A 19,956-nucleotide genomic window follows, 5' to 3' on the forward strand; every position below is an offset into this window, starting at 1 on the left:
TGAACAAAGCATACCACAAAAAACATATGACCATAAGTCCTATTATGAAATAGAATATTTTATTGATAATTAATAGAAACAAAGTTTTTATAAAAAGCAAAGCAGCAATGTCAACATAATGTTATAATCACTACTTAAGCAGAGGAGGCAGTGCTGTCCACTAATAATGGACCATGCCTAATACAATGAACACTTTGCTGGAAATAAAGTGCAATACAGGTGTATAAAATATTAAGAGTGAAAAAATTAAATAATTATTGCCACAAAAAATTTGCCACTTATATATACAAAAAAACAAATTATTTACTTAGAAAAGTGAAAAAAATGTAAGCTGATAAGTGCAGTAATCATCAAAGACCAGCAGGTGTCTCAGTATGGGGTATATCAATCAGACTACCCGCAAACAGCAATCTGTATACATGTATAAGCAGGACCTATCTAGGCTCAGGATTAGTATAAAAACCCTACAGCATAAAATTCAGAGCATCATTAATATATAGAGTTATAACTTACAGGTTGTAAAACTCCTGGACGCCTGGGATAGCTGCCCCTCCCCAACGCGCGTTTCAGCCTGTAGCCTTCGTCAGGGGGTGGCGCCTATCAGAGACCAATGAGATTATATACCTGGAACAACCAATCACAACAGGCATATAGCAAGCGGGACCAATAGAAAAACAGTAACCACTGTCCGCAAGAGCACAAAGACAGTGGCCACCGTTATCGATCATAGAGAGCTTCTATAATAATACATGACCATACTATATGGCCATAAAGACCGGTACCATCAATATTTCAATATAGACTATGTGCATCAATGGTGCCATAAAGAAACACACGTAATAAATACCTGTGCAAATAATATAAACTATGTGCATCGGTAGTGCCTTAAAGAGACTATAATAATAAATAACTCATTATTATTGAGAGCTATTCCACTGCCAAACAACATTTTAATATCTATAAACTAGAGTGAAATAACAAAAAGGGGGGGAAAGATTATTATACCATATACCATCAAAGGTATACAGCATCAAACTATGGACATCCCATGACTGTAAATAGCAAAGGAAAATGGGAAAAGGAAAAAAGACCAGAATACCTGGTAATATAAATAATGCTCATTCTCATATCACATGTCAGACATTGTTGACGCACGCTTTGCAAGGAATGATGAGACTTCCAAAAGAGCCACGTCAACATTCAGACCGCAAAAAATTTTGCGATCAGAATGCAAAAAAAGACGCCACCCAACCGGGGCCTACATTCACACCATTGCTACCCGCGCGTACTTGAAGTGACACGTGTATAATTAGTGCTCCAAAACCACATAGTATTAAAAACACATCAAGACAAATATAATAATCAATGTCAATGCAATCATAATGCTTGCAATGAATCTTCAAAAATCTTGGAAGAATAAATGCATATAAACAACTCTTCATTCGATCCTTTGCAAGTTCACTTCAATACACGAATGGGAGCAGAATCATCCATCTGTTGTTTCATTCAAACGCCCAAAGCTAACGTAACCCTTTTCTTTAAAAGAAGAAGAAGAAGAAAAAGAAATAAGTATATCATGTAAAAAAAATAATAATAATAATAATAATAATAATAATAAAAACTAAAATAAAAATACAAATTTTGTATATAAGGTCTCCAATAGATATTACACAATAATGACAATAATACAGAACGTTAAAAAACTTAAAATTAGTGAAAAAAACATAAAAAACATAAAAATCAGAGTAATGAAGCAAAACTGTTGTTTTCATTGAGACCAAATGGCTGGATCGTGTGGAGTGTCCAAATCCACTTGGCCTCACACTGCGCAAGTTTCTGACTGACATTAAAGTAGTTATATAAGCTTACATAATCTGTAAATTGTAACCTTTTCTTGTTTTAGAGCCTACAAATTACCAAAACCCATGGCAAAATTGAAGAAAATTGGTCATAGGTATTGTCTGATGGGACTATTTCCTGACAGTTCTGGCAGCATTACAGATCTTGATCAAAAGACGTTGAAAATGACTAAGTACAGAACAAATGACATCAACTTGAAATGGTAACATTTCAATTATCTATTAGCCTTCAAGCACCGAATGTTCTCCCAATCACCTATCATGGTGATACATCCTTTACCTTGATAGGCATTTGTGTGCTTCTTTTGTCATTATTCTAACATTTTGTTGATAGGGTGTTATGAGGAACCCTCTCCTATTGCCCTGAGCCTGAAGAAAAAAGTCCTACAGGTTCATATATTGTGCAATGGCATTTGTCTGTCCTGAAAATTGTTTTGTATTGACCCGGCCAGTTTGTGACCACAAATTTGAGTAGGACTATCATATCTGTGTAACAGCAGAAGCAAGGAATGTAGGAGCCATTTTATGGTGAAACTGGATAGTGAGAAGATGTGACAGCACAGCCATAAAGATAGGGATTGAAAGCTATAAATCATTAAACAACCTTTTTTAGATGGTGCATGTGACAGTACAGCAGTGAAGATTAGTGTGTGAGGAGCCATTGGTTAACACTTGGTTACTCATAGCCATATATGTTGAGATCACTTATTGTTGGTAAGGCTGTGCTTGCATTTAAAGGCTTGAAAGGGCAATGGGAGATTTGGAGACACGAGGGTCAATGGGTGCCTTGTCCACGGGCCTAGATATCTTTACAAAGATAACACAGGCCATAGCTCATCCCACTGAAAGCCCATACTCCTTTCCCTTGGGAAGAATACTACTCAGACAGCACAGGGTGAAGGTAAAGCACTGCAGTAATACTTTATTGTATCGCCAATAGTCAACAACATATAGTACATTCCCTTCAGGGGCGGACACTGACAGATTGGGGCCCCTGTGCAAAAAATGTGTCTGGGCCCCCTCCTTTTATGGCATCAAAGCTACGTGTGTGTGTGTGTGTGTGTGTGTGTGTGTGTGTGTGTGTGTGTATATATACATATATTACATATTGAATTATATAGAGCCCTGTTTTTTATTACATACCATCCTGTCTTGCTAGCTGTATAATGCAATGATGGCTGTTGAAGCATGGGAAAGCTACCTTTCTAATGGAGGAGCTGATGGACTGGTAGTTTGGTCACCTGCTCCTCGATCAGCAGTCATTTTATATCTAAAAAGAGAGGGGACTATGTAATAAAAGAGGGAGCTGTGAGTAACAAAATTAACAAGAATACACTATGTAAGAGTCAGCACTATACATAACAGCAGAGAAAGCTATATAATAAGGGACGGCACCATATATAACTAGAGAGGATGGTATGTAATAAGGGATCATGTTATACGTAATAAAAGGGGAAACTATGTAACTAAGGATGGTGTTATACCGAATTAGTGAGTACACTATTTAATAAGGGACTGTGTTAAACATAATAAGCGATAATAATGTCTTCCTCCACCTCCCCCTGTTCCTAAAGCAATTATAAGTCCCCCTTCCTCCCATCCCAATCCCCCACACCCCTCATTGTTCCCCTCCCCTCGCATCCCATTATTGTCCTCTCCCCCACCCCATCATTGCCCTCTTCACCACCTCCATCATTTTCTTCTCCCCCACCACTATCTTTGCTTTCTACCCCACCACTCCCATCATTGCCCATTCCACCACCTCAATCATTTCTTCCTCCACCACCCCCATTTATTGCCCTTTCCACCACCACCCCATCATCATTTCTTTTTCCCCCACCACCCCATCAATGCCCTCTCCATCACCCCATCATTGCCTTCTCCCCATCACTCCCATCATTGCCTTCTCCTTCACCCCATTACTGCCTTCTCCCCATCACTCCCATCATTGCCTGCTCCATCACCCCATCACTCCCATCATTGCCAGCTCCATCACCCCATCACTCCCATCATTGCCTGCTCCATCACCCCATCACTGCCTTCTCCCCATCACTCCCATCATTGCCTGCTCCATCACCCCATCACTCCCATCATTGCCTTCTCCCCATCACTCCCATCATTGCCTGCTCCATCACCCCCATCCTTGCCTGCTCCATCACCCCATCACTCCCATCATTGCCTGCTCCATCACCCCATCATTGCCTTCTCCCCATCACTCCCATCATTGCCTTCTCCCCATCACTCCCATCATTGCCTGCTCCATCACCCCCATCCTTGCCTGCTCCATCACCCCATCACTCCCATCATTGCCTGCTCCATCACCCCATCATTGCCTTCTCCCCATCACTCCCATCATTGCCTGCTCCATCACCCTATCCCTCCCATCATTGCCTTCTCCCCATCATTCCCATCATTGCCTTCTCCATCACCCCATCACTGCCTTCTCTCCATCACACCCATCATGGCCTTCTCCTATTACCCCCTCATGGCCTTCTCCCATTACCCATCACCCCAGGCATCATGGCCTTCTCTCCCCATCACGGTCTTCTCCTTGTCCCCATCTCCTCCAGGGCCAGGCTAACCTTCACATACACAGACATACACACAGACATATACACACACACAGACATACACACAGACACACATGCATACACACACAGACATACATTCACACACACACACACAGACATACACACATACATACACACACACACACACAGACACCACCTGTCTCCGCGCACCTGTCCGCAACATCGCCCGCGCTTCCATGCTCTGACACATCAGCAGCCGCTGAATGATGACGTCATTCAGCGGCACTCCTCTGTGTATCAGACAGGAAGCGCGGGCAGCAGACAGGAAGCAGGACGGGTCCTCACAGCGCGGCTCCTGCTATACCCTCTTGCAGGCATCGGAGCTGCTTGGATCACTCCCTGCCCGCCGCTACACATGAGGGCAATCTGGCCAGGTGCCCCCCGGAGCCTCAGGCCCAGAGAAAATGGCCAGATTGCCCTCATCATTAGTCACCTTGAAGGGCCCCCTGGAGGCTCTGGGCCCTGAAGCAGTGCACCAGTTGAACGGGTGGTATGTCCGCCCATGATTTCCATGAAGAACACAAGATTGTGCAAATGACAGAGTCAATGTGACTTCCAGGGGCATCCAAGGCCAACCACCGAATGTTCTCCCAATCACCTATCATGGTGATACATCCTTTACCATTACCTTGATAGGCATTTGTGTGCTTCTTTTGTCATTATTCTAACATTTTTTTGATAAGGTGTTATGAGGTACCCTCTCCTATTGCCCTGAGCCTGAAGAAAAAAGTCTTGCAGGTTCATATATTGTGCAAGGGCATTTGTCTGTCCTGAACATTATTTCGTATTGACCTGGCCAGTTTTTGACCACAAATTTCTGTGTTAGCTAATATAAAGTATGCGCTTCATATTTCATATTGTAGAAGAATGTATCAACATGAGAAGGGTCACATGACCTTGGGTGTGGCTTAGTGTTCTTCCCCAAAATACATTTCACTGTCACATCACATGGTATAGCATAGTCAATTGAGTAGGACTATCATCTATAATATAACCAGCTAAGCGTCACTCTGTCTGAAGCCTTTATAGACTGGCTCCAGACAGAATGAGGCATTCAGCGGTAAGGAATGTGTATGGCGTCGGAGATGGCGGTACGCACGCACACTGCATACGGTTATTTCAAGCGCCATACTTACAAACTTACCTGACAGGGAGGAGCGTTGCCGCGGCGTTTCTCTTCGGCCGGAGACCGGGGCAGGAGTGCAGTGTGTCTTCTGCAATATGGCGCCATACAGCGCTATGGGCATGCATGTACTCCGGCGCCAGACTCCTCCCCCGGCCTCCAGCAGAATGTGACAGGCAGCGCTTGAGCACAGGGAAGAAGGGTGAGAATAAATGTTTTTTTTTTGTATGTGTGTAGTTTAATAGGGGTGAGGGGACCATGCATACCACGAAAGGGGAGTGAGGGGACCATGCATACCACGAAGGGGGGGTGAGGGAACCACGCATACCAGGAAAGGGGGATGAGGAGACCACGCATACCATGAAAGGATGGTGAGGGGGACCACGCATACCACGAAAGGGGGGTGAGGGGGACCACGCATACCACGAAAGGGGGGTGAGGGGGACCACGCATAACACGAAAGGGGGGTGAGGGGACCACGCATACCACGAAAGGTGGGTGAGGGGACCATGCATGCCACAAAAGGGGAGTGAGGGGACCACGCATACCAAAAGGGGAGTGAGGGGACCACGCATACCACAAAAGGGGGGTGAAGGGACCATGCATACCACAAAAGAGGAGTGAGGGGACCACACATACCAGGAAAGGGGGGTGAAGGGACCACGCATGCCATGAAAGATGAGTGAGGGGACCACGGATACCAGGAAAGGGGGGTGAGGGGACGACGCATACCACAAAAGGGTGGTGAGGGGTCCACGCATACCAGGAAAGGGGGGGTGAGGGGACCATGCATACAAGGAAAGGGGGGTGAGGGGACCACGCATACCAGGAAAGGGGGGTGAGGGGACCATGCATACCAGGAAAGGGGGGTGAGGGGACCACGCATACCACGAAAGGATGGTGAGGGGACCACGCATACCACGAAAGGGGGGTGAGGGGAGCATGCATACCACGAAAGTGGGGTGAGGGGACCACGCATACCAGGAAAGGGGGGGTGAGATGACCACGCATACCAGGAAAGGGGGGGTGAGATGACCACGCATACCAGGAAAGGGGGGTGAGATGACCACGCATACCACGAAAGGGGGGTGAGGGGACCACGCATACCACGAAAAGGGACCACGCATACCATGAAAGGGGGGTGAGGGGACCACGCATACCATGAAAACAGGGTGAGGGGACCACGCATACCACGAATGAGGAGTGAGGGACCACGCATACCATAAAAAGAGGGTGAGGGGACCACGCATACCACGAAAGGGGAGTGAGGGGACCATGCATACCATGAAAGGGGAGAGAGGGGACCATGAATACCGCAAAAGGGAAGTGAGGGGACCATGCATACCACGAAAGGAGGGTGAGGGGACCTTGCATACCATGAAAGGAGGGTGAGGGGACCATGCATACCATGAAAGGATGAAAGGAAGGTGAGGGGACCATGCATACCACGAAAGGAGGGTGAGGGGACCATGTATACCACGAAAGGAGGGTGAGGGGACCATGCATACCAGGATATGGTGGTGAGAGGACCATGCAAACCAGGATAGGGGGAGTGAGGGGACCATGCATACCACGAAAGTGAAGTGAGGGGACCATGCATACCACAAAAAGGTGGGTGAGGGGGACCATGTATACCAGGATTGGGGGGCGAGGGGACCAGGCATACCAGGATTGGGGGGCAAGAGGACCATGCATACCAGGATAGGGGGGTGAGAGGATCATGCATACCAGGATTGGGAGGTGAGGGGGCCATGCATACCAGGATAGGGAGGTGAGGGGACCATGCATACAAAGATGAGGAATAGGGTGCCATGCTTACCAGGATTGGGGGGTGAGGGTACCATGCACTCCAGGATGGGAGGGGTGCCCTTGTCCACTGGCATGGCTATCTTTACAAAGATAACACGGGCCATAGCTCATCCCATTGAAAGCCCATGCTCCTTCCCCTTGGGAAGAATACTACTCATACAGCACAGGGTGAAGGTAAAACACTGCAGTAATACTTTATTGCATCTCCAATAGTCAACAACATACAGTTAGGTCCATATATGTTTGGACAGAGACAACATTTTTCTAATTTTGGTTCTAGACATTACCACTATGAATTTTAAACAAAACAATTCAGATGCAGTTGAAGTTCAGACTTTCAGCTTTCATTTGAGGGTATCCACATTAAAATTGGATGAAGGGTTTTGGAGTTTCAGCTGCTTAACATGTGCCACTCTGTTTTTAAAGGGACCAAAAGTAATTGGACAATTGACTCCAAGGCTATTTCATGGACAGGTGTGGGCAATCCCTTTGTTATGTCATTCTCAATTAAGCAGATAAAAGGCCTGGAGTGGATTTGAGGTGTGGTGCTTGCATTTGGAAGGTTTTGCTGTGAAGGAAACATGCGGTCAAAGGAGCTCTACATGCAGGTGAAACAAGCCATCCTTAACCTGGGTTCTCCAAACGTCTTCGTGATTTCAGTGATGGGCAGTGGAGCAGATCTGTATTCCACCAGCTGGAGCCGTGGTTCTTCATTTGTCATCCGGTAGAGTCTGTGTGTTGACAGAGGATGCCCCCTTTTCTATTTGATAAAGTTGAAGCTAGGAGTAAAAAGTAAGCACAAATAGAGAATTATCTGAGAATAACAATTATGTAAATTAAAATTATGCTAACCTGATAAGGTTGTGTAAAACACAACCATGAATAAGCATAAAAACAGCTACTGCAGACCCACGGATCTGCCAATCAGTAAAGAAGGAATAGAAAAACCAAAATAAAAAAAACCTTGATTTGCCAGGTGTTGCTTTGGCGCCCATTTTTTTGCTAAACAGGTGTATAAGTATGTTCACCTTCCACTGTCTGTTTATACAATTTGTGTCCTGAGGAAGAAGTTTGGAATGACTTTGAAATGTGTTAACTAATAAACCTGAGATAAAAAATCCTTCATTATACTTCCATTTGGATCTTCATTGCCTACCAATAGCGCGGATGAACCACATTTGGCTCCTTTTTTTTCTTCTCCCTTTTATATTTCACAGTTCTCACTAAGGGCATTCTCCCACAGGATTGAGGGAAGGTGGGGTGAGGTAATCCCTCATTGTTTGATTGTTCAATTAAACTGCTTATTTGTTTTCCAAGTTTTGCAGACTAGTACACCTCAGGAGACTGATGCAATATGTAATCAGCAAGCATTTCACAAATTAGCATACAACTGGGTCAACAGACAGACACACATGAAACAATGGCTCATGTCCCTTGACCTAATGAAAAGAAGAACATTTCGACTTGCACAAATAAAAATAATTCTCTTTGCACCAGTAAGCAGATTGATGCTGTCATCACAGGAGGCTTTGCAGTACAAATCAATTAGCCAAATTTTGGGAAATATTTGGTGAAGCTTATGAAATTTGAATTTCATAAGATTTGCTCATTTCTACCTTTGAACCCTAGATAAACATTAGTATCCTTCATCCCGTATTTGTATTCTTTATATACCAAGCAATTATTGGCAGCTTAATTTATCACCTACAAACAGCACTGCGGAAAATATATTTAACCACTTTACTTCCCTAGATATGTAAATTAACCATGGTGGAACACTAGACTACCAGGGATATTATTTATTACTAGCTGAAGAGCACGGCGTTGCCCGGGCATAATAACTAACTATGGTTAGTTATAACAAATTATATTTCCCCCTCACATCTCTCATTTTCCCTCTCACATCTCTCATTTTCCCCTTCAATCCTCTCATTTTCCCCTCACATCTCTCATTTTCACCTCATACCTCTCATTTTCCCATCACTTCACTATTTTCCCCTCACGCCACTAGTAGTTTCCCCTCACTCCTCATTTTCACCTCACACCTCTCATTTTCACCTCACTCTACTATTTTTCCCTCACTCCACTATATTCCCCTCACTCCTCTCATTGTCCCCTCACTCCTCTTTGTCCCCTCACATGTGCACAGCAACTTCCTGTTAAGAGCACAGCGATGTAACCCATGAGGCTCCTCCCTTTCACTTGATGTCATGCCTCACAGGAGCAACTCCATTCTAGACATGATGGAGCTAGATGTGGCTTGTGCCTGCCACGCACAGATACTCTGAAGGCGGCGGCCCTGATTGTAGCTCGCAGCAGCTGGGACGTTACAGCCGGTGAGTTTTGCAGGGTGGCTTTCGAGGTGAATGTGTCTCTGCCCATGTGTGCTAACAACGTGGGCCCTGTGGACGGGGCTTTGCGTGTGGAGTGAGTTTGGCTATGCGGTGTGGGCAGGGCTTGATATATACACACATACATGCACTCAGCTTTACAGACAGACAGACAGAGAGATAGATAGAGAGATAGCAGTTTAGAGGACATAATACAAAGATTTTTAATGAATTGTTTGGTGAGGAAGATTCTGTATAGAGACTTAAAATTAATTGAGGGTTCAGGATGCAAAGTCTCTAATAGCATCCTCCCTCATTCCCCAATTTTATTATGCAGTTGAAATCAGAAGTTTACATACACTATATAAATACACATTTGCATGTTTTTCTCAATATCTGACATGAAATCAGAATAAACCTTTCCCGTTTTAGGTAAGTTAGAATTTCCATAATTATTAATATTTTCCAAATGCTAAAATAATGAGAGAGAGAGAGAATGTTTTAAGGCATTTTTATTACTGAAAAGTCAAAAGTTTACATTCCCTAAGATTACTATGCCTTTAAACAATTCTGGACTGCCCATATGATGATGTCATGTGTTTGGAAGCTTAAGATATTCTGTTTTTTTGGCAACATCTGAGTTAATTAGAGACACATCTGTGGATTTATTTTAACGCACACATGAAGCACACTGCTTCTTTGCGTAACATCATGGGAAAGTCACATGGCCATTGTCATGATACCAGTGCTGGGTGACCGACACTGCTGGGGTTAATGTTCTGACCTCAGTGCAGACTCTCACCTGCACACCTGGGACCTATTATGATGGCCTCTTATTGGTTCTGGGGAGGCTTCTTATAGCCTCAGGAAGCTCCCTTCCCCCGTCAGTTATACTTTTGCCCTTGGCATTGTGTGGTGACCCCTGAGTGTGTTAGTGCTGTGCTCTGGTTGCACTGTGTATGACTCGGTCTGTTCTCTGGATTCTGCTTTGGATTCTGCCTGGTACCTTCTACGTCTGTTTGGTTTTGATCTCTGCTTGGCTCTGACTATCCGTTCTGTACACCGGCGCTGTCAGGACCCTGACATTATAAGTGATCATTAAGTTTTTTGGGTTTTTTTTATGCAGATGTTAGGGTCCTGACAGTGCTGGCGTACAGCCTCCGCTAAGCAGGGACTCACCCACACCGTAGGGACCCCTGGGGACAAGAACAGCCGGACAATAAAGATGCACGGGACTTGAATGTAGAAGTCTAGAAAGCCGGCACAGGACCTACGGTCATGTGAACGGTCATGTGACTGCAAGGGGGCTGGGCTTAGCGTCCTGCTTTCAGAGGAGGAAGAAAACTCAGAGTCGGGCAAAGCAGAGGTCAGGCACAATACAGGCAAGCGAGGTACAGGAGGGATAAAGAGACGGGAGGTCAGACAAAGCCAAAGGTCATACACAAGATATTAATACAGTACCAGGGATGAGACAGAACGGACAGTCAGGGCCAAGCAGAGATCAAAAACCAAACAGACATAGAAGATACTAAGCAGAATCCAAAGCAATATCCAGAGAACAGACCGAGTCATACACAGGGAATCAAGCAACCAGAACACAGCACTAACACACTCAGGGGTCACCACACAATGCCAAGGGTGAAAGTATAACTGACGGGGGATAGGAGCTTCCTGAGGCTATAAGAAGCCTCCCCAGAACCAATGAGAGGCCACGCTAATAGGTCCCAGGTGTGCAGGTGAGAGTCTGCACTGCGATCAGAACATTAAACCCAGAAGTGCCGATCACCCAGCACTGGTATCATGACAGCAGAGAGCTATGGATCCCATACAGTCTCTGGCTGACCAGATGAAAAGTCTGAGTAAGATGTTTCATGGTTTATCTCTGGAGCAGCAAGCTCTGGCTTGTTCTCAGCAGCAGGTTTCTGAGACAGTGCGGGGAGCGCTAGCTGCTGGGTCTCTGGGGGCTGGGGCGAGTGATGTTGTTTTGGTGTCCCCAGAACCATCTGTTAAGCTGCCTGACTTGTTTTCTGGAAACAAAAAGGAGTTGAGGTTCTTCATGGAGGGGTGCAAACTTTTTTTAGTTTGAGACCACGTTCCTCTGCGGACAAAAGTCAGAAGGCTGGGGTCATTATGTCTCTGTTAAGAGGGTCCCCATAAGCTTGGGCTTTCTCCCTTCCTCCCACTGCCCCTGAGAGAGTGTAGGTGAATGCATTTTTTGAGGCCCTGGGGCACATTTATGATGAGCCTGACCGAGTGCGATTGGCAGAGGACATGGTGATGAGCGTCTGTCAGGGGAAACACTCAGCTGAGTGGTTTTGTACTGAATTCCGCCGCTGGGCCGCAGAAATCTCTTGGAACGACGCCGCACTCCGAGGACTCTTTCGCAGAGGCTTGTCCGAGCGGCTGCAGGATGCCTTGGCGTTACATCCCCCACCTAACTCTCTCGAGGACGCCATGACCCAGGCCGTCCGGATGGACCGCAGGCTGTGGGCCAGAGGGGTGATGCAGGTGGAAACTCCATTGTTCCCCAGTGGAAAAGAGACTGCCCCTGAGCTCATGGATGTAGGCGCCCTCTCCCTGAAGGATACGGAGAGGAAACGCCGGAAGGACAAGCAGTTATGCTTTTATTGCGGTAAAACTCGACATTGGAAAAGGGAGTGTCCTGATTGCCAGTCTTTAACCCGGTCGGCGGGAAACGACTAGGTCTGGGTAGTCAACGGGGAGACTACTCAGACCCTCAGGTACCCTTTTCCTCGTTTTCTAAAGTCTTACTGCATGTGGAACTGTTTGTGGACGGTAGTTCTTTTTCCTCTACAGCCTTCGTGGACTGCGGATCATCGATTAACCTCATTGACTCCCAATTGGTTACACACTGTATGATAGGGACAGTTAGTCTCAAGGTTCCGATCAAGGTGATGGCCATTGACTCCTCTCCCCTCACTAAGGAGGGAATTCTCCTTATGTCTGTCTTATTTTCACTCAGAGTGGGCGCTACTCATGTGGAAAACCTAAGTTGTTTTGTTCTGGACAATCTACCTGCAGGGTTGGTACTGGGCATGCCCTGGTTACAACGTCATAACCCAGTTATTAACTGGAAAACAGGGGAGATTGTTCAATGGGGGTTTAATGATTTTAAGTTATGTGATAAATCCGCACTGCTGGTTGAACCTGTTAAATCTGTGTCTGTATCATCTGTCGAGCTGGAAGGTATTCTGGAATGCCTGAAGGACTTCGAAGATGTGTTCTCCAAAAGTGAGGCCAAGACGTTACCGCCACATAGACCCTTTGACTGCGCTATTGAGCTGGTCCCGGGGGCTAAATTACCTAAAGCCCGTTTGTTTAATTTGTCCGGTCCTGAGCGCTTGGCTATGAAGGAGTACATTGCTGAAAGTCTGCGCAAAGGACACATACGTCCTTCAATCTCACCCGTGGCGGCAGGTTTCTTTTTTGTAAAGAAAAAAGATGGCGGGTTACGTCCCTGTCTCGATTTTTCGGGAGCTTAATCAGATTACGGTACGGAATACGTACCCCCTTCCGATTTGTGTAACCAACTATCAGAGGCAAAGTGGTTTTCTAAACTGGATCTTCGGGGGGCATATAATTTGATAAGTGTCCGAGAGGGGGATGAATGGAAAACCGCGTTCCTCACGACCGAGGGACTGTTTGAAAATTTAGTCATGCCATTTGGTCTTACCAACGCCCCCACCATATTTCAGAATTTCATCAACGTGGTATTCTCAGATCTCATTGGTCGTTTTGTCGTTATCTACTTAGATGATATTTTGATATACTCCTCCGAAAAGCATACTCATTTGGAACATGTACGAACTGTTCTCCAAAGACTGAGAGAAAATCATATGTATGCCAAATTGGAGAAATGTGTATTCTGTGTGCAAGCATTGTCATTTTTGGGATTAATTGTATCCAGTGAGGGTTTTCCCATGGACCCCAAGAAGGTGCAGGCCATGACGGATTGGGTGCAACCCCGAGATCTTAAGGGTCTTCAGCGCTTCTTGGGGTTCGCCAATTATTACCGCAAATTTATCCGGGGGTTTTCGCAAGTGGTCAAACCTCTCACTGATCTAACATGCAAAGGTGCGGATGTGAGAAATTGGTCCTCACTCGCAAAAGAGGCCTTTGCGACGCTGAAAAAATGTTTTATGTCTGCTCCTGTCTTGGTACAGCCAGATCCTTCCAAACCATTTGTGGTGGAGGTGGATGCCTCCGAGGTGGGGGTGGGGCAGTGTTATCTCAAGGGTCTGCCACTCTTACCAACCTCAGGCCATGTGCTTTCTTTTCCAGGAAGTTCTCTGCTGCTGAAAGAAATTATGATGTAGGCAATAGAGAGCTTCTTGTGGTCAAGTTGGCGTTTGAGGAATGGAGGCACTTTTTGGAGGGGGCCAGTCACCCGGTTACTGTGATCACTGATCACAAAAATTTGTCATACATTGAGTCTGCTAAAAGATTAACGCCCAGACAGGCCCGTTGGTCCCTTTTTTTTCTCGTTTCCAGTTTACTATTACTTTCCATCCAGGGTCAAAGAATGTCAAGGCTGATGCCTTATCTCGTAGTTTTCACCCTGTGTCTGCCCCTGAGCCACCATCCTCCATCCTGCACCCTGGGGTGGTGTTAGCAGGGATCTTGTCTGAATTGGAACAGGAGATTGTGGGGGCCCAGTCGCTGGCTCCTGCGGCCAAGCCAGGGGGCAAGTTGTTTGTCCCAGAGCAACTTCGCCTTAAACTCTTGCAAGAGTTCCACAAATCCAAGTTGTGTGCTGACCCTGGTATATCAGTCATGCAACTGGCGGTGGCTTGGATCTTCTGGTGGCCTACTCTTGGTTCTGATATAAAGAAATTCATTTCTGGTTGTGGGGTCTGCACTCGTTCTAAAAGCTCCCATAGCCGGCCGGCGGGGGAGCTGATGCCCTTGGAAGTTCCCGAAAGACCGTGGACCCATCTGTCCATGGATTTTATTACCAATCTTCCCTCTTCCAGGGGTAATACGGTGATATGGGTAGTGGTGGACAGATTTTCAAAGCAGGCTCATTTTGTACCGCTGTCCGCATTACCTTCTGCTGAGACCTTATCCAGATTGTTTGTGCAGCATGTGGTCCGCTTGCATGGGGTACCCCTGAATGTGGTGTCTGATCGTGGTGTGCAGTTTGTGGCTAAGTTTTGGCGTGCTTTCTGCAAAAAATTAGGGATATCTCTGTCCTTTTTGTCCGCATACCATCCTGAGAGTAATGGTCAGATGGAATGCACTAATCAGTCTCTGGAACAGATCCTCAGATGTCTGACTTCTGCTAGACAGAATGACTGGTGTGATATACTGCCATTGGCTGAATTTGCCTTCAATAGTCAGGTGAGTCAATCCACTGGTCTGTCCCCTTTCTTGATCAACTATGGGTTCAGTCCTCATTTTGGTGAGTTTTCTCGTCTGGATTCGGGGTGCCCCGGGGCTGAGGACTCTGTTCAGCGGTTAAAAAATACATGGGCAGAAGTCCAGCGGCTTATATGTAGGTTTCAAGGCAGGTATACGTTTTTCGCGGACAGGAAACGAACACCTGGTCCCATGTTTCAGGTTGGAGAGAAAGTTTGGCTCTCCACGCGAAACATTAAGTTAAAGATTCCGTCAGCCAAGTTGGGCCCCAAATTCATTGGCCCATACAAGATTGTGGAAAAAATCAACCCAGTAGCGTACAGGCTGTGCCTTCCACCCTCTTTCAAGATCCCTAACGTCTTCCATAGATCTCTACTGAAACCGTTTGAAGCAGTCCGGGGAGAATCTGAGTCTGCTGCTCCTCCGGTTTCAGTTGAGGGACATGTGGAATATGAGATTGGTCAGATCGTAGATTCTAGGTTGGTACGGCGGTCAGTACAGTACCTAGTTCATTGGAAGGGGTATGGGCCGGAGGACAGGTCCTGGGTGCCGGCCTGGTTGATGCATGCGGATCGTCTGGTTCGGGCTTTCCATGTTAGATACCCGGGCAAGCCTGGGGGTCCAACGGCCCCCGTTAAGAGGGGGGTACTGTCATGATACCAGTGCTGGGTGACCGGCACTGCTGGGGTTAATGTTCTGACATCAGTGCAGACTCTCACCTGCACACCTGGGATCTATTATGGTGGCCTCTCATTGGTTCTGGGGAGGCTTCTTATAGCCTCAGGAAGCTCCCATCCCCCTTCAGTTATACTTTTGCCCTTGGCATTGTGTGGTGACCCCTGAGTGTGTTAGTGCTGTGTTCTGGTTGCATGATTCTCTGTGTATGACTCGGTCTGTGCTCTGGATTCTGCTTTGGATTCTGCCTGGTACCTTCTACGTCTGTTTGGTTTTGATCTCTGCTTGGCTCTGACTATCCGTTCTGTCTCATCCCTGGTACTTTACTGAGATCTTGTGTATGACCTTTGGCTTTGTCTGACCTCCTGTCTGTTTATCCCTCCTGCACCTCGCTTGCCTGTATTGTGCATGATGCCCGCTTTGCCCGACTTTGAGTTTTCTACCTTCTTTGAAAGCAGGACGCTAAGCCCCACCCCATTGTAGTCACATGACCGTAGGTCCTGTGCCTGCTTTCTAAACTTCTACATTCATGTCCCGTGCATCTTTATTTTCCGGCTGTTCTTGTCCCCAGGAGTCCCTACGGTGCAGGTGAGTCCCTGCTTAGCGGAGGCCTGACAGCCATATTGACCAAAAAATAAAAAAAGTTATGGCTCTGGGATGAAGGGGAGTAAAGAAACAAAATGCAAAAACTGAAATATCCCTGGTCATTAAGTGCCTAATGGGTGCAAAATATGTGCAGAAAATCTGCAACATAAAAAACCCACCAAAGGCTCATCGTAGGAACGTAGCCTTAAGAGAGAACATTCTGATAATTTTGTAAGGTAATATTTCCACTATGAACTCTTGATGTGGCAGATTTTATTAACTATTTCTGCACCGATTAAGTAAAATAGGTCACTTGCATTTTTTAAAAAATACACAAAAACTCACCAAGCGCGCATCGTGGAAGCATAACTTTACATTTTGTATTGATATCTTGCAATGAGTTTTTGATGTTGAAGATTTTCTGTGCCATTTCTGCACCTATTAGCAGTGTTGAGCATTCCGATACTGCAAATATCGGGTATCGGCCGATATTCGCTGTATCGGAATTCCGATACCGAGTACCGATATTTTTACAATATCGGATACCGGAATCGGAAGTTCCCAAAATGCAATGAACCAGTGTTGTCGCTGTGATTGGCTGCTGAAATGATGTCATCATGATGCGCGGTCTGTGCGGGCCTGCCGGGGGGTCTGTGCGGGCCTGCCGGTGGGTTGTGTGTGTGTGCACGTCCCATCGGGCTATGCTTGCTACAATGACAGTGATTGACACATTAGCCAATGATGGGACAGTAGTAGTCCCATCATCCGGCTAATGTGTTTAATGTAAAAAAAAAAAAATACATACTACATATATACAACATTCATACATCATACATACATACATACTACATACATACTTCATATATACTACATTCATACAACATACATACATACTACATACATACTACATATATACTACATTCATACAACATACATACTACATACTGCATACCTACTACATACATACAACATGCTACATAGATACAACATACATACAATACATTCATACATTCATACAATACATACATATAGACATACAGTACCTATAACAGAGTACATACTCACCATCACTTGTCACTTTGATCCCCGAAGCCAGTGTCATCTGTAAAAAATATTAAAATAAGTTACTTGCATGTTTATTAGAAATACGCAGCATGAAAAAAAACTCAACAAAACTAATTGTGGGAACATTACCTTTTGTATTGATGTCTAATTTTAAGGCCATGTGCACACGAACAGTATTTGGTCAGTATTTGACATCAGTATTTGTAAGCCAAAATCAGGAGTGGAACAATGAGAGGAAAAGTATAATAGAAACATGTCACCACTTCTGTATTAAAAATTTCAAAAACTGACCGTCACATCCAAGCATAAGCATAGTGTGAACAGGTGCTTAACCTAGAGTCACCAACTCATATACATTCAAGCAAAAAATGAAGCACACTATAGCACCAAACCATGCAAACATGAAAAATGAATAATGAATTGCATTACTGCATTAGAAGTATGAAAATTGAGAATAGCGCATAAAATGGCCAAGTTATGTGTACCTGGAAGCCACGTTAAGGCATTTTTTGTTTTCCAGGTCCCTATTCTATGCCAATCCTCACTAAGACTGTAGTCTCCATCTGAATGGGAACCTATGAAAAATCCTCTGTTAGGACTGAAGTCTATATCTCTGTGGATGGGAAATGGCCCTGGTTTGATTAAAAACGCCTGCAGCTAACAGGTGGAGTGCTCAGTCACAAGGTAAATGACCAAAACCAAAAACAAAACAAATATCCTGGAATAAAAAAGTAAAAAATATATTGCAAAAATTGCATGAAGGTGGTAATGGCTTCTACATTATTTTGATCAAAATTATGTTAACTAAGTACCCTTATTATTACTATTATTACTACCTTCATGCAATTTTTGCAATATATTTTTTACTTTTTTATTCCAGGATATTTGTTTTGTGTTTTGTTGGTCATGTGTTCATATGCAATTACATTTTGCATGCACATTAATTTACTTTTTCTGCTCAGACCAAGTTTCTCATTTGTTTCATTGTGCATTCTGTGCATATAAGGGTGTGACCGCAGTGTTTCTGAGTTGGAAAATCCATCCTGTCTGGCCTATAGTATTACTGGTGGTTCAGTCCCTCTGTCCTTGTTCACATTTACATCACTTGACAAGTGGAAAGGTTTTAAATACAAGAGTTAGGACTGTCCCACGGGGGTTGCCTTGATGTGGCGGGATGGCTTCTACATTATTTTGATCAAAATTATGTTAACTAAATACCCATATTATTACTATTATTACTACCTTCATGCAATTTTTGCAATTTATTTTTTACTTTTTTATTCCATGATATTTGTTTTGTTTTTGGTTTTCTCTGTGTAAAGGTCATGTGTTCATATGCAATGACATTTTGCATGCACATTAATTTACTTTTTCTGCTCAGACCCAGTTTCTCATACACTCAGTTTTACATATATAGATTTAGATGATTTAGTCAATATGCAGGTCCCTGGTCCAACAGCCAGGTCAGTATTTTGTGGCCGTTGTCCGGATGTCCTGCGAACCTCCTCCTACTTGCCGGCATCTATATAGTCTCTTCTGTTTATTGGGCATGTCACAACAGTGACGTTGCACCAGGCCTACAAATCATAAGAAATGCCAGAGATTCCGAAAAGTAGGCGGCAGTTTGTTGGTCTCATGTCCGACAGCCACAGAATACTTTATGTGGTCTCTTGATCAGAGTCCTGCAAATTGAATTGATTATTTCTATTTATTAGCCGTGGGCCAAGAGTTACAAAGATCATAATGTGCTTGTTTACTTAGATTGAGCATACCGAATTTCAAATTCTGTTCAAGTATGTTCTTCTGTGAGAAGAAGAGCCTTAAAGCAAATCACCAGATCTGTGAGTAAAGAAATAGAATGATCTAACGTAAATCCTACACAAAGCGGTTCCCTGCAGGAACACATCTAGCCAAGATGAGATATTGTGATGTGAGGTCATTAGAAGATAATATATTACTAGACAAAGCCCCCATGGAGGGAGGGAGACTTCCTGATGGATTGGCACAATTATCATTTTTGTTTGGTCACCTGAATGTTTTCTCAACATCTGCCATAAATTCACAATGATGGAGGACAGCGTGCTCCGCTTTGTTCTGTCACCAACCTCACATGCCCTTCCGTGCACCTGGGGGTAAGTTCTCCTCCTACAAATTTTTCTTCTATCCCAGCCTTGTATATATCATTTTGAGTCCTTCACTAGTAGGAAAAAAAAATAATCAATTTGACTTTGGCAGTTCTTTCCTCAGCTTCTGCCAGTCACACAGTATCACAGTTATTTTAAGTCTCCTGAAATCAGTCTGCATTAGGGCAAATAGCTGTACTTGGAAAAAAGCCCAGGACTCTATCAATATAAAATGATTTGTTGCAAGTTTAAAGATGTTTCATGTCCCGGCTCTGTCTTTTCATTTACATTTTAAACCCTCATCAAAATGTGGTTGAAAAGAAAGAGCTTTAAAGAGCCCTTTCTATGTGATCCGCCGAACACTAACTCCTGTGATCAAGGGATTGTGTTACTAAAGCTGATATGGGAACAATCAGA

At 44.7% G+C, this 19,956-nt stretch overlaps 1 long non-coding RNA gene across 1 annotated transcript; it reads right to left on the reverse strand.

The window, feature by feature from the left end:
* Positions 1–7,570: 7,570 nt before the first annotated feature.
* On the reverse strand, positions 7,571–18,009 carry LOC141070548 (uncharacterized). Its single transcript, XR_012226665.1, has 3 exons — positions 17,546–18,009; positions 17,417–17,453; positions 7,571–8,161 (listed from the first exon to the last, which is right to left on the reverse strand). It is a non-coding gene; the product is annotated as an uncharacterized lncRNA (long non-coding RNA).
* Positions 18,010–19,956: the final 1,947 nt, after the last annotated feature.

The sequence above is a fragment of the Dendrobates tinctorius genome, unplaced genomic scaffold (genome assembly GCF_039654945.1).
Source record: "Dendrobates tinctorius isolate UK_male_01 unplaced genomic scaffold, ASM3965494v1 ptg000272l, whole genome shotgun sequence".
Taxonomy (NCBI): domain Eukaryota; kingdom Metazoa; phylum Chordata; class Amphibia; order Anura; family Dendrobatidae; genus Dendrobates; species Dendrobates tinctorius.